Source organism: Hyaena hyaena, unplaced genomic scaffold, assembly GCF_003009895.1.
Source record: "Hyaena hyaena isolate Hyena2069 unplaced genomic scaffold, ASM300989v1 scaffold_127, whole genome shotgun sequence".
Classification (NCBI taxonomy): Eukaryota; Metazoa; Chordata; class Mammalia; order Carnivora; family Hyaenidae; genus Hyaena; species Hyaena hyaena.
In genome coordinates this window covers 1,830,260-1,844,838 of record NW_024080758.1, presented here as the reverse complement: position 1 = coordinate 1,844,838, position 14,579 = coordinate 1,830,260, and positions in this window count along the sequence as shown.

Genomic DNA, 14,579 nt, shown 5'->3' with positions numbered 1-14,579 from the left:
TGGCTCAGTGGGTTAAGCATCCGACTTCGGCTCAGGTCATGATCTCGTGGTTCGTGAGTTCGAGCCCCCCCTCGCTCTGTGCCGACAGCTCAGAGCCTGGAGTCTGCTTCCGACTCTGGTCTCCCTCTCTCACTGCCCCTCCCCTGCTCCAACATCTGCTCTGTCTTCTACCCACCATGGTGTTTTGCTCTGTCAGCCATGCCCTCTGTTGTAGGGAGTCCCCAATGGCCCTACATGACGTGGTGGTTCAGCACAGTGGGGGGAGCAGAACCAGAGAAACTCTTCTCTACCTCTTCCTTTGCTCCGGGTGGTTGTCAATCCTCTGGCACGCTGCCCGGAGTCTCTGCTTTCATCTTCTCATCTGGGAGAGAGCACCTAGCACCAGCACCTAGCCAGCTACAGTTATCAGTTATCTGCAGCCCGCCGGGAAGGAGAGGGGGTCTGAGGCTGTGCTGGCAAAGCTCTGAGCTTTCCTCTGGCTTGGGTCGGGTTGTTTTGAAATCGGGTGCACTGGGTTGAAATAATGAGCCAGATCCCAACCCCTGTGTGTCATCCGGAAAGTCCTACTTTCCTGGTCTGCTGCTGCTGCCTTCTCCTGTCTTTCCAGCCGAGCTATCGATTTATTTTTATATCCCTTTCGTCATTTCAATAGTTTTTAGGGGAGGCAGTGGTAGAGAGTTGTGTTGCCGGACCTCTCTAACCTGAAGTCTGAATTTTCCTCCTCTTCTCTCCTATTTGTGTGTCTGTGCATGCGAGTGTGTGTGCCTGTGCGCACACGAGCGTGTTTAAGCCTAATGGAGTCAGAGAGAAAAGCAGCTGTTTTCCGCCCTAATTTACTCCGGGGTTCTGCACCCCACACACACTGCCTTTTATCTCCTTTGGCCCTTTATTCTGGTCATTTACCTTCATATTTCTAAATAAAAGGCTTATTCTTTTATTTCTTGATTTATCCATTTTAGGCAGTGTGTTGACAGTGACAATGTAGCTCTGTTTTCCTCCCTTTCCCCCCATCCTCTCAACATGGGGGCATCACTTTCTGCAATGTTAAACTGGCACTCAGTGTAGACATTGCTACAACCACAGAAATGCTCATAGCTAAGCCATGCGGAGTAACAGGATTCTACTTCTTTTCTTGTAGGACTTTTTATTGGGGGGGGGTGGCATTCAATAATGGCTGTATTTGTTTCTTTGCTTAATTTTGTTGGAGCTAGGTCTTACTGGCCCTCTTTTTGCATTAGAAATTATCTGAACAATAGCATATCATTCTCATTTGGTTCTTGGGACCAATTAATAGTATATGCTCATTTCTTTTTTTTTTTTCTTACATAATTTATTGTCAAGTTGGTTTCCATACAACACCCAGTGCTCATCCCAACAAGTGCCCTCCTCCATGTCCATCACCCCCCTCCCCCTCCCCCCACACCCATCAGTTTGTTCTCAGCATTCAAGGGTCTCTCATGGTTTACCTCCCTCCCTCTCCCCAACTATTTTTCCCCTTCTCATCTCCCATGGTCCTCCGTTAAGTTCCTCCTAATCCTCCTATACGTGCAAACATATGGTATCTGTCCTTCTCTGCCTGACTTATTTCGCTCAGCATAACACCCTCAAGTTCATCCATGTTGCTACACATGGCCAGATTTCATTCTTTCTCATTGCCATGTAGTATTCCATTGTATAGATGAACCACATCTTTTTTAAAAAATATTTTTAACGTTTATTCTTTATAAACTTTATAACGTTTAATGTTTATTGATTTTTTAACGTTTTATTTATTTCTGAGAGAGAGAGAGAGAGAGAGAGAGACAGCATGAACAGGGGAGGGTCAGAGAGAGAGGGAGACGCAGAATCTGAAATAGGCTCCAGGCTCTGAGCTAGCTGTCAGCACAGAGCCCGATGCGGGGCTCGAACCCACAAACCGTGAGATCATGACCTGAGCTGAAGTTGGATGCTTAACCTACTGAGCCGCCCAGGTGCCCCTAAACCACATCTTCTTGATCCATTTGTCATTTGATGGACACTTAGGCTCTTTCCATGATTTGGCTACTGTTGAGAGTGCTGCTATGAACATTGGGGTTCATGTGCTTCTATGCATCAGCACTCCTGTGTCCCTTGGATAAATTCCCAGCAGTGCTATTGCTGGGCCGTAGGGGAGTTCTAGTGTTAGTTTCCTGAGGAACCTCCACACTGTTTTCCAGAGGGGCTGCACCAGTTTACATTCCCACCAACAGTGTAAGAGGGTGCCCGTTTCTCCACATCCTCGCCAGCATCTAGAGTTCTCTGATTTGTTCATTTTAGCCACTCTGACTGGCGTGAGGTGGTATCTCAGTGTAGTATATGCCCATTTCTTAATGGCTCTTGAGAGCCGATTGTGGGCACTTCTTGCCAACTCTGTTCAGTGACTTCATGTTGGTAGCTTAATTTGACTATTGTGAGAGTGCCTGGGTGCCTCAATCAGTTGAGCGGCTCTTGATTTTGACTCAGGTCATGATCCCAGGGTTGTGAGATTGAGCCCCGAGTCAGGCTCTGAGCTGACAACAAAGTCTGCTTGGGATTCTTTCTCTCTTTCTCTCTCTCTCTCTCTTTCTGCCCCTCCCCTGCTTGCTGTCTCTCTTTCTCTTAAAAAAAAAATTGCCAATAATGGAAGTATTTCTGCCATTGAAGTCAACAAATGCTACAAATCAGGGCTTTTTTGCTTTCTTTCTTTCCCTTCAGAGGGGTGGTTTGCGAAAATACCACTGAATGCACCCATCGCTAACTTTTCTCTCAAAATTCTCCTATAGAGAATTTTCTCCTACGATATAGTCAAACACCTTGTATAACCTGCCTGCCAGGTTTTTTTCTTTGAAGACTTCTCTCCTGGAGATTTTCTCTCTGTGGTCCTGTCCAGAACGGGTGCCTTCTAGGACTGATTCCCAGCCACCCTCCTGGAGAATGGGGCTCAAACTCATGAATTGCGAGATCATGACCTGAGCCGAAGTCGGATGCTTAACCAACTGAGCCACCCAGGCGCCCCCAAAATTTAATATTACATTATATTCCCATTGACACATGTGGTCTAATAGCGCGATTAAATCCAAGGTAAACATTTTTAGTAAGAATATTTCTAGATGATGCTGCGTATTTCAGATTGTATCACATCCGGAGGCTTCTATGCCCGATGGTCCCTCTACAGCGATGCTAACTTTGGCTTCACGGTCAAGATGGAAACACAGGAATTCTCCATTGTGAAGATACACTTCCCTTTCTGCATTGAAAAATCTACTCAAATATCCCCCAAATCTGTTCACCTAATGGTGTTGGCTTTTTTTTTTTTTTTTGATGATTTTGCCTTGAACTGATGATTACATTGGAAGTTGTCAAATGGTGTTTTTCTTATTTTGCCAATCCATCTCGATTTATTAGCTGGCATTGGTCTGTAAAGAGCTCCTCACTCCTCCCCTTTCATAGATCTCAGTTGATATGATTTTATGTATGTATGTATTTAATGTGCTACAATTAGCTATAGACATTCTTTTTATGCTCAGTACGCTTCTGTGCACATTCCCTGCCCCAGACCTGTAATCAACCATTTCTTCAAAGAATTCTTGCTTGTTTAGCGGGGATTCACTTGCTTCCTAAAGCCACTAGGGCTGACTATTATTATGAAAGTATAGGAAAAACACTGATGCAATTTTATTCAAGACCCTTAACTAACACTTTGTACAAACATTCCATCCATGTAGCCGATCACAGAATATAAGTGTCGCACCGCACACTTATTTTCTTCACTGTGTGTTTAAAACTGAGTCTTGGATAGTCTTCAGTTTCATATTTTCGAGGTGCGGCCAAAATGCCTTCCTGCGCTCCCTCTCGTCAGCGCATGCCAGGAAGTCCCACTGTCCCAGGCCTGAGATGTCAGCCTTCCAGAATTATCCTCTCTTCCAGTAGTCCCCCACCCCGTTTTTTAAAATTTCAGTTGTGTTATTATAGCTCCCCAGTTTATTTTGAAAACAGTCTTTTCTGATACATATGTTCGTATGAATTTGAGATTAGTTACTTTAAAGCACACAGAAATTGCCCATAATTTCCTGTACATTATTAAACATTGATGAAAGAATACTTATCAACTAACATATGAATATTCAAGCCCTTCAAGATAATATACTTTCTTTCTCAACCTTTACAATGATTTTTCCCCCACCTAAGCCAAGATGCATTTACATTTGGTGTGCGTGCGTAGGGAAAACAGACACATTCCTCAAACTGACCATAAGATAAGCTAGCATGCGGCGTCCTTCTTTCTCAATATCTTAAAATTTCAGAGGTACAGTGGTCCAAATTGGAACAAATAAAGCAGTTTCTTTATGAAATAAACTAAGCATATGAAATCTGAGAAGTATTAAAGGTGCTAACGATTAACCCCATAAATCTTTTTCTCTTTCCTGTCCTTTAATTTTTTATTTTTCTTTATTTTTTAAGGTTTATTTATTTTTGAGAAAGAGAGAGACAGAGTGCGAGTGGCAGATGGACAGAGAGAGAGGGAGACACAGAATCCAAGGCAGGCTCCAGGCTCTAAGCTGTCGTCACAGAGCCTGATGTGGGGCTCAAACTCATGAACTGCAAGATTATGACCTGAGCCGACTTCGATGCTCCTGTGTGTGGGGCTATTATTCAATAAAAGGCCCTGATATAGAAAGATGAGGAATAATATGGGTGAATAGAAGGCATTTGTCCTTCATCAAATCATCTACAGAAACTTCCCCAAGAGGTAGAGGAGATCATTTGTGTCAGTGAGCTCTGAGGTTGATCTGGCCCTGACAACAAGCTCTTCTATTTCATTATGTTCCATTTTGTGTGTCTTCTATTTTGTTTGGCCCACCATCTTTACAACTGGGGTAAAGTAGGAGATTCCACTGGTCTGAGAACACTTGATGTATTCCATAGACTGAATCAAAGATTTTTATTTATTTTTCTGCCAAACACAACAACTGATCTCCATCTACAAAGGTTATTTTTTTAAGGTAAGAAACACTAAGTCAACTGGAGAAACATACATGGCCTTGATCCATGGAACATGACTTCCCTTTAACACCACTACTGAGAAATGTTGAGCCTCACTTTGGCATTGTCAGTAAGTGTTGGTCTTCAGCAATGAACGGATACATTGCCAGGTACACATTCTCGAAGTTGGAATCATTCCTGTAATAGGAATGTTCAATAATATATTGTTTTTGTGGATCAGAGCTCCCAAGTAGTTCAGTTTTAGCTTGGCGGTCTTTAAGTTGATTACCTTTTCTGTTTTTTATTTTTTTATTTATTTTTTTAAAATGTTTTATTTATTTCTAGGAGAGAGACAGCATGAGTAGGGGAGGGTCAGAGAGAGAGGGAGTCACAGACTGAAACAGGCTCCAGGCTCTGAGCTGGCAGTCAGCACAGAGCCCGTCGCGGGGCTCGAACCCACGAACTGCGAGATCATGACCTAAGCGAAAGTCAGACGCTTAACCAACTAAGCCACCCAGGCGCCCCCCTTTTCTGTTTTTTAAAGTGTTATTTCTTTTAAAATTTTTTAAATGTTGGGTCGCCTGGGTGGCTCAATCAGTTAAGGGTCCGACTTTGGCTCAGGTCATGATCTCACAGTTCATGGGTTTGAGCCCTGCATTGGGCTCTGTGCTAACAGCTAGCTCAGAGCCTGGAGCCTGCTTTGGATTCTGTGTCTCCCTCTCTCTCTGACCCTTCCCTGTTCACACTGTCTCTATCTCTCAGAAATAAGTAAAACATTCAAATAAAAAAATTAAAAAAAAAATTTTTTTAATGTTTATTTATTTTTGACAGAGAAGGAGATAGAGCATTACCGGGGAGGGGCCGTGAGACAGAGGAAGACACAGAATCTGAAGCAGGATCCAGGTTCCAATCTAGCTGTCATGTCAGCACAGAGCCCAACGCAGGGCTCGAACTCAAGAACTGTGAGATCATGATCTGAGCCCAAGCTGGACACTTAAGCGACTGAGCCACCAAGGTGCCCCTTAAGTTTTAATATTTTACAAAATACCTGTGTGTAACAGATTGAAAATGTAAAAACCAAAACAGAACTGATTCATCATAAATAATTTGAGAAGTACTGCTTCTGCTAGACCAGTACTTTGTGCACATAAATTTCCTGAAAGTATTGTTTAAATGCAGATTTAATTTAGTAGGTCTGTTGTGGGGCTCAAAATTCTGTTTTTCTACCAAGCTCGCAGCCAATGCCGATACCGCTGGTCTTGGGACCATGCTTTGAATAGTAAGTAAAATAGATTTAACTTTGACTTACTTGTGGGAATGAGCACTGAGTGTTATGTGGAAACTAATTTGACAATAAACTATTTGTAAAAAAAAAAAAATTTTTTTTAAAAAAAAGAGTTATCTTTGACTTGCACGTAAAAGGGGGCATGTAAAAGTGGGAATTCTCACATATGAAAGTGAGAATAATCATAGCAGTATGCCCAAAACAGTCTAAATGTGCTTGAATGGAAGAATGGGTAAATTAATTGTGGTGAAGTCAGCAATAACATATATATCAGTGAACTAGATTAACATCAATGCAGATGATTTTTAAATAATTTGAACGATTTTTACATAATTTGAAACAAAATGTAAATCGTGCAAAAATATGTAAAGTGTTTACATAAAGCTTAAAATTAATGCAAAATAATAGTGTGCATGTAGGAATGCATATATAGTTATAAAAACATAAAGATAACAGCTAGAAATGATAATATCAAATTCAGGAAAATATTTCCTCTTGTGGGAAGGGAGAGGTATGTGACTGAGCACAGGCAACCAAGAAGATTCTATTCTACTTTAAATTTTTTTAACATTTATTCATTTTTGAGAGACCATGAGAGTCAGAGCATGAGTGGGGGAGGGGCAGAGAGAGAGGGAGACACAGAACCTAAAGCAGGCTCCAGGCTCTGAGCTGTCATCACAGAGCCCAATGCGGAGCTCGAACTCACAAACCGTGAGATTATGACCTGAGCCGAAGTCAGATGCTTAACTAACTGAGCCAGCCAGGTGCCCCAGATTCTATTCTATTTTATAGTTTACCACCTAAGTTGGATGATAACAGGTAATTGTTATATTTTATGCTTTTCAGTGGCTTTATATATTTTATAATTGCATTTAAAAAGCAATTCAAAATCATTCAATGTATATTTACCCAACTTAAGAAAGTTCCACAAAGGAAATCTCCAATAATTCTTTACCTTTCAAAGATCTTGCAGGGTAAGATCACAGAGATCTGAAAGAGGAAAAAGGGGTGGTTTTGAGAACGTTTGCTTTTTTTCCCCCCTGAGATTTAAGGCCAGTTGCAGTCCAACTCGGGTTGAGAGTGCCTAATCGTCTCACCCACTGTTAAAGAATTACTGCACCATGACTTCCATGAACATGGTTAACCCAGCACTGGTTCTATTACACAGGAGCTGGCCACTCTCCTTCAGGCCACCGTCACCTCCTGCCTCAATTACCGGGCAGTCTTCTGGTTGGTCTTTCAGCTTCTGCTCTTGACCCTCCCATGGTCTTTGCCTCATGCCACCCAGAGTTACTCTTTCAAAACAAATCAGAAAAGTCATTTACCTGCTCCCAACCATCATTGGCTGGCTCCTCAAAGTGCCTAGAAAGAAGTCCACAGTTCTTAGCATGACTGCTTTGGCCTCCATGAGCTGGTCTGGCCTACTACTCTGACCTCATGTACTGCTCTCCCCTCTTGACCCTACGCTCTGGGGCCCCGGCCTCCATATTGTTTATCTGATGCACAGACTCATTCTTTTTTTTTTAAAGTTTATTTATTTACTTTGTGAAAGAGAGAGTGGGGGAAGGGCAGAGAGGAGAGAGAGAATCCCAAGCAGCCTGTGCACTGTGTCAGCACAGATCCAAAAGCGGGCTCAAAGCCACAAACTGTGAGACTATGACCTGAGCCACAATCAAGAGTCAGATGCTCAACTGACTAAGCCCCCCAGGTGCCCCAGAATCATTCGTATTTCAACGCCTGGAGTGCCCTTCCCCTGCCTGGATTTTCTCTTGGGTCTCTCCTTCCCACCATCCTGGTTGCTGCCCAAATGCACATCCTTAAAGAGCCTTCCTCTGACCATCCCATCTAAGGGGGTCCTCCTAACATTGCTCTTGCTCCCTTGAGCCACTTTTATTGTTCTTCTTAGCCCTGATTGTCACCAGACATTGCATTAGATCTCAGCTTATTGTCTGCCTCTCATTAGGCTTGACCATAAGCTCCTGGGGCAGGGACTTAACTATTTCATTCTCTGCTTCATCTCCAGGGCCTGGGACAGTGCCTGGCACACAGTAAGCAGCCTGTACATCTTTGTGGAATAAACAGCTCACGAATCAGTGCATGAGCAAGCCAGGGACTTTTGGTAACCTGATGTAGCTGAGCTGGTGGCATTTAATCTACTGATTGGCAATAACTCAGGAACAATCTTGACATATTTTATTACCAGTTTAGAAACCACTGGGTACTTGATTGAACCTATTTGTCATTGACTATTCTTGGATCTTATGAAGTTATTAAGTAGCCCCCTTTCCCAGCATGCAGTTGAACAAGTTTGTATTATTTATTTAAAAATTTTTTAAATGTTTATTTATATTTGAGACAGAGAGAGAGAGAGAGCAAGTGAGGGAGGGACAGAGAGAGTGGGAGACACAAAATCTGAAACAGGCTCCAGGCTCCGAGCTGTCAGCACAGAGCCCGACACGGGGCTCAAACTCACAAACAGTGAGATCATGACCTGGGCCGAAGTCGAATGTTTAACCGACTGAGCCCCCTAGGCGCCCCGAACAACTTTGTATTAATAAGCAGGATTTCTGTGTTCTCAAGAAAGCATGACCGTGTTAGTGCTCACCATGTTCTAGGCGCTTCGCATGCATTATGATTTCTTTTATTATCCCTTGTCATTTTCTGCCCCAGCAACTCTATGAGCCAAGTATTACCGTTTTTTTCCTTAAATAGTTTATTGCCAAGTTGGTTTCCATATAACACCCAGTGCTCATCCCCACAAGTGCCCTCCTCCATGCTCATCACCCCCTTCCCCTCCCCCACCCAAAGTGTTACCGTTTGGTTGACTCAGGGGCTTGTGCACTCACCTCCTTAACAGGTGAGCCAGTCTAGAAGCCAGTCTAGAACTCTCTGTTCCAAGTATGTACCACTTGCCCTACAGCTACTCGCAGAGTCCATATTTTGAGCTCATCTTGCTAAAATTGATTTGTTATCCTCGAACAAATCCCCGTGTCATTCACAGCCAGACACACAGCATGTGAAAATTGTGAGCTGCCCAATGTGCATGTTCCCAACTGACGCAGAACATGGTGGCGTTCTGCCTTCATCCGTTAGCTTGGATGTGATAAGCGTCCCTTTCGTGGTTTTAATGCCATGCTTTTTTGCATTGCTCTGCTTTTTGTGGGTGATTTTGCTCTTTAAAGCGTCCCCCAAGGGCAGTGCTGTGGTTCTGTCCAGCGCTCCTGAGCATACGAAGCCTGCGAGGTGCTTTATGAAAGAAATATGTGTTAGATACGCTTTGCTCAGGCATGAGTTATAGTGATGTCGCCCCTAAGTTCAATGTTAATTAATCAACCCTGTATATTAAATAAGGTGTCCTTAAACAGAGATGCACAGGGACGCCTCGGGGGCTCAGTTGGTTAAGCGTCTGACTTCAGCTTAGGTCATGATCTCACGGTTTGTTCGAGCCCTGCGTCAGGTTCTGTACTGGCAGCTCGGAGCCTGGAGCCTGCTTCCGATTCTGTGTCTCCCTCTCTCTCTGCCTCCTTCCCACTCCTGCTCTCTCTCTCTCTCAAAAATAAACATTAAAAATAATTAAAAAAAAAAAACAGAAACACACATAAAACAAGGTTATGATTTGGCTGGTTGACAAAAACGTCACCAGAGGCTCACAGGAACCTAACCCTGTTTTTCCCCTGAGAATTCACTAACCCTGTTCGCAGCAACTTTCCAGAACGTAACTATGGTGAATAATGAGATGGACTGTATTTTTGTAACACACCATAGAGTTGCATCCGCTCACAGAGGCCAGTAAGAGGGAGTGATGAGAAAAAACAAAAACAAAAACAAAACACAATCCCGAAGGGAATTACTTAGCCGTGATTTAAAGGATCACCGTACTTTGTTGCTGGTAAAGCCGCAATTACATCTCTGTGCTTTAGGGACTGATCTGTCTAGAACGGGGTCGCGGTAAGCAAGAAAAAATGGTATTCTTGCTGTCAGTTTCCGGTTGCATGCTATAATTTGTGACCTTTTCTAAGCGCAGCCCAACATTCTCCTTGTTAAAATGGGAGATAATTGTAGTTCGGCGGAAAGAGCACTCAGTTTGGAGTCAGAAATTCTGGGGATGAGTCAAAACCCAGAGCCCCACTGGCTCTGTAACCTTAGGCCCATCTCTGACCTCTTTCAGCTCTTAGTTTCCTAATCTGTAAAAAGAAGGATGATAGGGGCGCCTGGGTGGCTCAGTCGGCTAAGCGACCGATTGCGGCTCAGGTCATGATCTCACGGTTCATGGGTTCGAGCCCCGCGTTGGGTTCTGTGCTGACAGCTCAGAGCCTGTAGCCTGTTTTAGATTCTGTGTCTCCCTCTCTTTCTGACCCTCCCTGCTCACGCTGTCTCTCTCTCTCTCTCTCTCAGGGGAAAATAAAAAGACAATAAATAGGCAATTTTAGCCAACTCACACATTTCAGGTGTTCTGAGGGCTTTTCATTAACCCTCACAACACTGTGAGGGAGGCATTAATACCTCCTTTGAAGCCCAGAGAGGTCACGTGACTGGCTCAGGCTCACACAGGGAGAGAGCGGAGCTTGGCTGATGAGCCCCAGACACTGGCCTTAACCTCAGCTCCTGCCTCGGTGGCCCTCACTGCCTGCCGTCTCAATGCTGGGGCTGGGTGGCATACACTTATGCATAAAACACACAATGAAATGTAAGATACTACTATTTTTCGCCAGGGTTAGCATTTTGAATGTTCGTATTTCAAAAGGTAGTTTTCTCTTAAGATACGTAGTTTTCAAAAAGTTTGTTGGAATCATTCGGCTCGCTTCTCTTCCTCCAGGGACCAGCTTTTGGTGGGCGAGGAGGGGTCCAGACTCATGTTTAATTTGAAATTGCAAGTGAACTGAAAAAGAGGATTTTAAGTGGACGTTTTCCTTTGAGCAGTGCTTCGCTGAACTTACCTTTTGCATTTCGAGTAGAGTTTTTGTGCTCGTACTTGAGGGCGATTTTTCCAAAGGCACAAGACGCAAAGTGCTAAGGCTGAGAACTGCTCTCGGCAGCGGGAATAAAAACTAACCACGTTGGGGGGCGCCTGGGTGGCTTAGTCGGCTAAGCGTCCGACTTTCGCTTAGGTCATGATCTCGCGGTTCGTGGGTTCGAGCCCCGCGTCGGGCTCTGTGCTGACTGCCAGCTCGGAGCCTGGAGCCTGTTTCAGAGTCTGTGACTCCCTCTCTCTCTGACCCTCCCCTGCTCACGCTGTCTCTCTCTCTCTCCTAGAAATAAAAAAAAAAAAAAAACTAACCACGTTGGGAAAAGGAAGACGAAAGAGAGGCCAGCAATGTGGCACATGATTCAGGAGCCGCCAACCTTCTGGCCAAAGTAACAGATCGGCCTTGGGAAGCACCATCCTTCCCAAAAAAAAAAAAAAAAAAAAAAAGGCTTTTCACTAAGACCAACGCTGAAATGTTCTCTGGTGGGTTTCACTCATTCATTGGCTTGCAGGCGTGTTTTTTTTTTTAATGCTTTATTTATTTCTGAGAGAGAGAGAGACAGCATGCGGAAGGGAGGGTCAGAGAGAGAGGGAGACACAGAATCTGAAACAGACTCCAGGCTCTGAGCTGTCAGCATAGAGCCCGATGTGGGGCTCAAACCCACAAACCACGAGATCATGACCTGAGCCGAAGTCAGACGCTTAACCCACTGAGCCACCCAGGCGCCCCTTGCAGATGTGTTTTGATCATCTGCCAGGTGCCTGGCTCTCATCTAGGTCAAGAGGATGCAGCAGTAAGCGTGACAGACCCGGACACTTGCTTGTAGTGGAGGGAGGCAAGTTCAAGCAGGTGAAATGATTGGAGACAGTGGTGAGTATCACGAAATGCCACTGTCAGGCTGGCGTGCTCTCTGTCTGTCACTCTCTCTCTCTCTCTCTCTCTCTCACACACACACACACACACACACAAACACCCTTCACCCTGGGGAAAACAAGTGACCGTGTTATAAGCACCCTTCCAGGGAAGCCCAACGGGGAGAAACTGCGGCCTCTGGCCAGGTCACCAGCACACTGAAGTCTGTCCAGCGGGCCCTCATCCTGAAGATGGCTGTGACCTTCCCCAGGCACCTGCAGCCAAAGCCGCTCCCGGATTCCTGCCCCTCCCAGGCTGCGGGAGAGCAAATGCTTGTGCTTTGACGCCGCCACGTTTTGGGGTAGCTTGTTCTGCAAGGAGGGAGCAGAACTCTGCGTTCAGTCGTTCCTCTGTCCGTGTCCTTGGCTCACGTCCAATAAGCAGACACACCTGCACACCCTTCCTTCGCGAGCTCAGAACTGGGCTGCCGGAGGCTAAGAACCCACACCCAAGTTTCCACGCCAACCGCCGTCCTCTGGACCCTGCGGCGGCGAGTCCTCCCCTTTGCACACATTCTCCCTGTTGTTGAGCCTCAGATCCCTTCACCTCACTCGTGCCCCCTGCGCAGCCGACACGCCGCCTGCCCCCTACCCACTTCTCTTCTTCTGCACCCGTGGGGAGAGCTGTGGTCTCTTTAATCTAAGCCCGGTTTCTTCGTCGGGAAGCTTTATTCCACCCCTCCCTTCTGAGGCCCCCTCCGTATCCACCAGCTTCTTATCCGCAGGCTCAGCCCTATCAGGATATAACGGAGCTCCCACCTGCCCCCTCGGGAAGAGAGAAGTCATCTTCCAGCCGCACACCCTTCTCTGCCTGCTCCCAGTCTCCTCTGCCGGCGGCGAGATTTCTTCGGGTTGTCTGATGTCCACACTGACTGCTTTTATAGCCGAATATTCAGTTACTGCCTCATCCACTCCGCCTGGCGTCTGCTCTCATGGAAACTATTTGTGCAGAGGTTATGCAATCTCCATGATGAGAAATCCAAAGGCTACTTTTTTTTTTACCTTATTTATTTTGAGAGAGAGAGATAGTATGAGTGGGGGAGGGGCAGAGAGAGAGAGAGAGAGAGAGAGAGAGACCCAAGCAGGTTCCGTGCTGCCGGCCACAGAGCCTGACTCAGGGCTTGAACTCACAAACCATAAGATTGTGACCTGAGCTGCAAACAAAAGTCAGACACTTAACTGACTGAGCCACCCAGGTGCCCCCAAAGGCTACTTTTTATTATGGGAAAATGAAAACTTTTTCCCCCCAAGTTTTTATTTAAATTCTAGCTAGTTAGGGGCCAATGCAGCGCCTGCTTGGGATTCTTGCTCTCCCTTTCTCTCTGCCCCTCCCCCACTTTTGTGCACTCTCTCTCTTTCACTCAAAATAAATAAATAAAATTTAAAAAATAAATTGTAGTTAGTTAACATGCATGGCAACATTGGTTTCAGGTGGAGAATTTAGTGATTCATCACTTGCATATAACACCCAGTGCTCATCCCAACAAGTGTCTTCCTTAATGCCCATCCCCCATCTAGCCCATCCCCCACCCACCTCCCTCCATCAAACCTCAGTTCGGTCTCTATCTTCAAGAATCTCTTATGGTTTGCTTCCTTCTCTCTCTCTCTTTCCTTCCCCATGTTCATCTGTTTTGTTTCTTAATTTCCACAAATGAGTGAAATCATATGGTATTTGTCTTTCTCTGACTTATTTTGCTTAGCATAATACATTCTAGCTCCATCCATGTCATTGCACATGGTAAGATTTCATTCTTTTTTTTTTTTTTATGGCTGGGTAATATTCCTGTGTGTGTGTGTGTGTGCCCCACATCTTCTTTATCCATTCACCAGTCGATGGACATGGCTCTCTCCATGGTTTGGCTGTTGTTGAAAATGCTGCTATAAACATTGGGGTGCGTGTACCCCTTGGGATCTATAGTTTTGTATCCTTTGGGTAAATACCTAGTAGCGCAACTGGTGGGTCAGACGGTGGTTCTATTTTTAACTTTTTGAGGAAGCTCCATACTGGGAAAATAAAAACTTTATGATGGGAAGTTTCAAACACACACCTAAGGAGAGAGAATGGCACAGTGAACTTCCCCGCGCTCAGCGTCCAGCTCCCGCAATTAACAGCTCATGCTTAGGTAGTCCCACCCCTCCCCAGGATTACATTAAAGGAAATTCCAGATATTGTATCATTTATCCCCGAATATTCAGTATACATGTCAAAAACATAAGAACTCTCAATGATCATTTTCGTATCTTTGCCTTGACCATCCAACAACATTGAACTTGTGGTTTTTTCTTTCCTCCCTCAACTTGATGTTTTCAAATTGGGGTATAGCTGACATATGATTACATTGGTCGCAGGCGTACAACATAGTATTCAGCAAGTGTGCGGTGGGCTGTGCTCACCACAGGTGTGGCTACCGCCTGCCGCCCCCCCCCCCCCCCCCC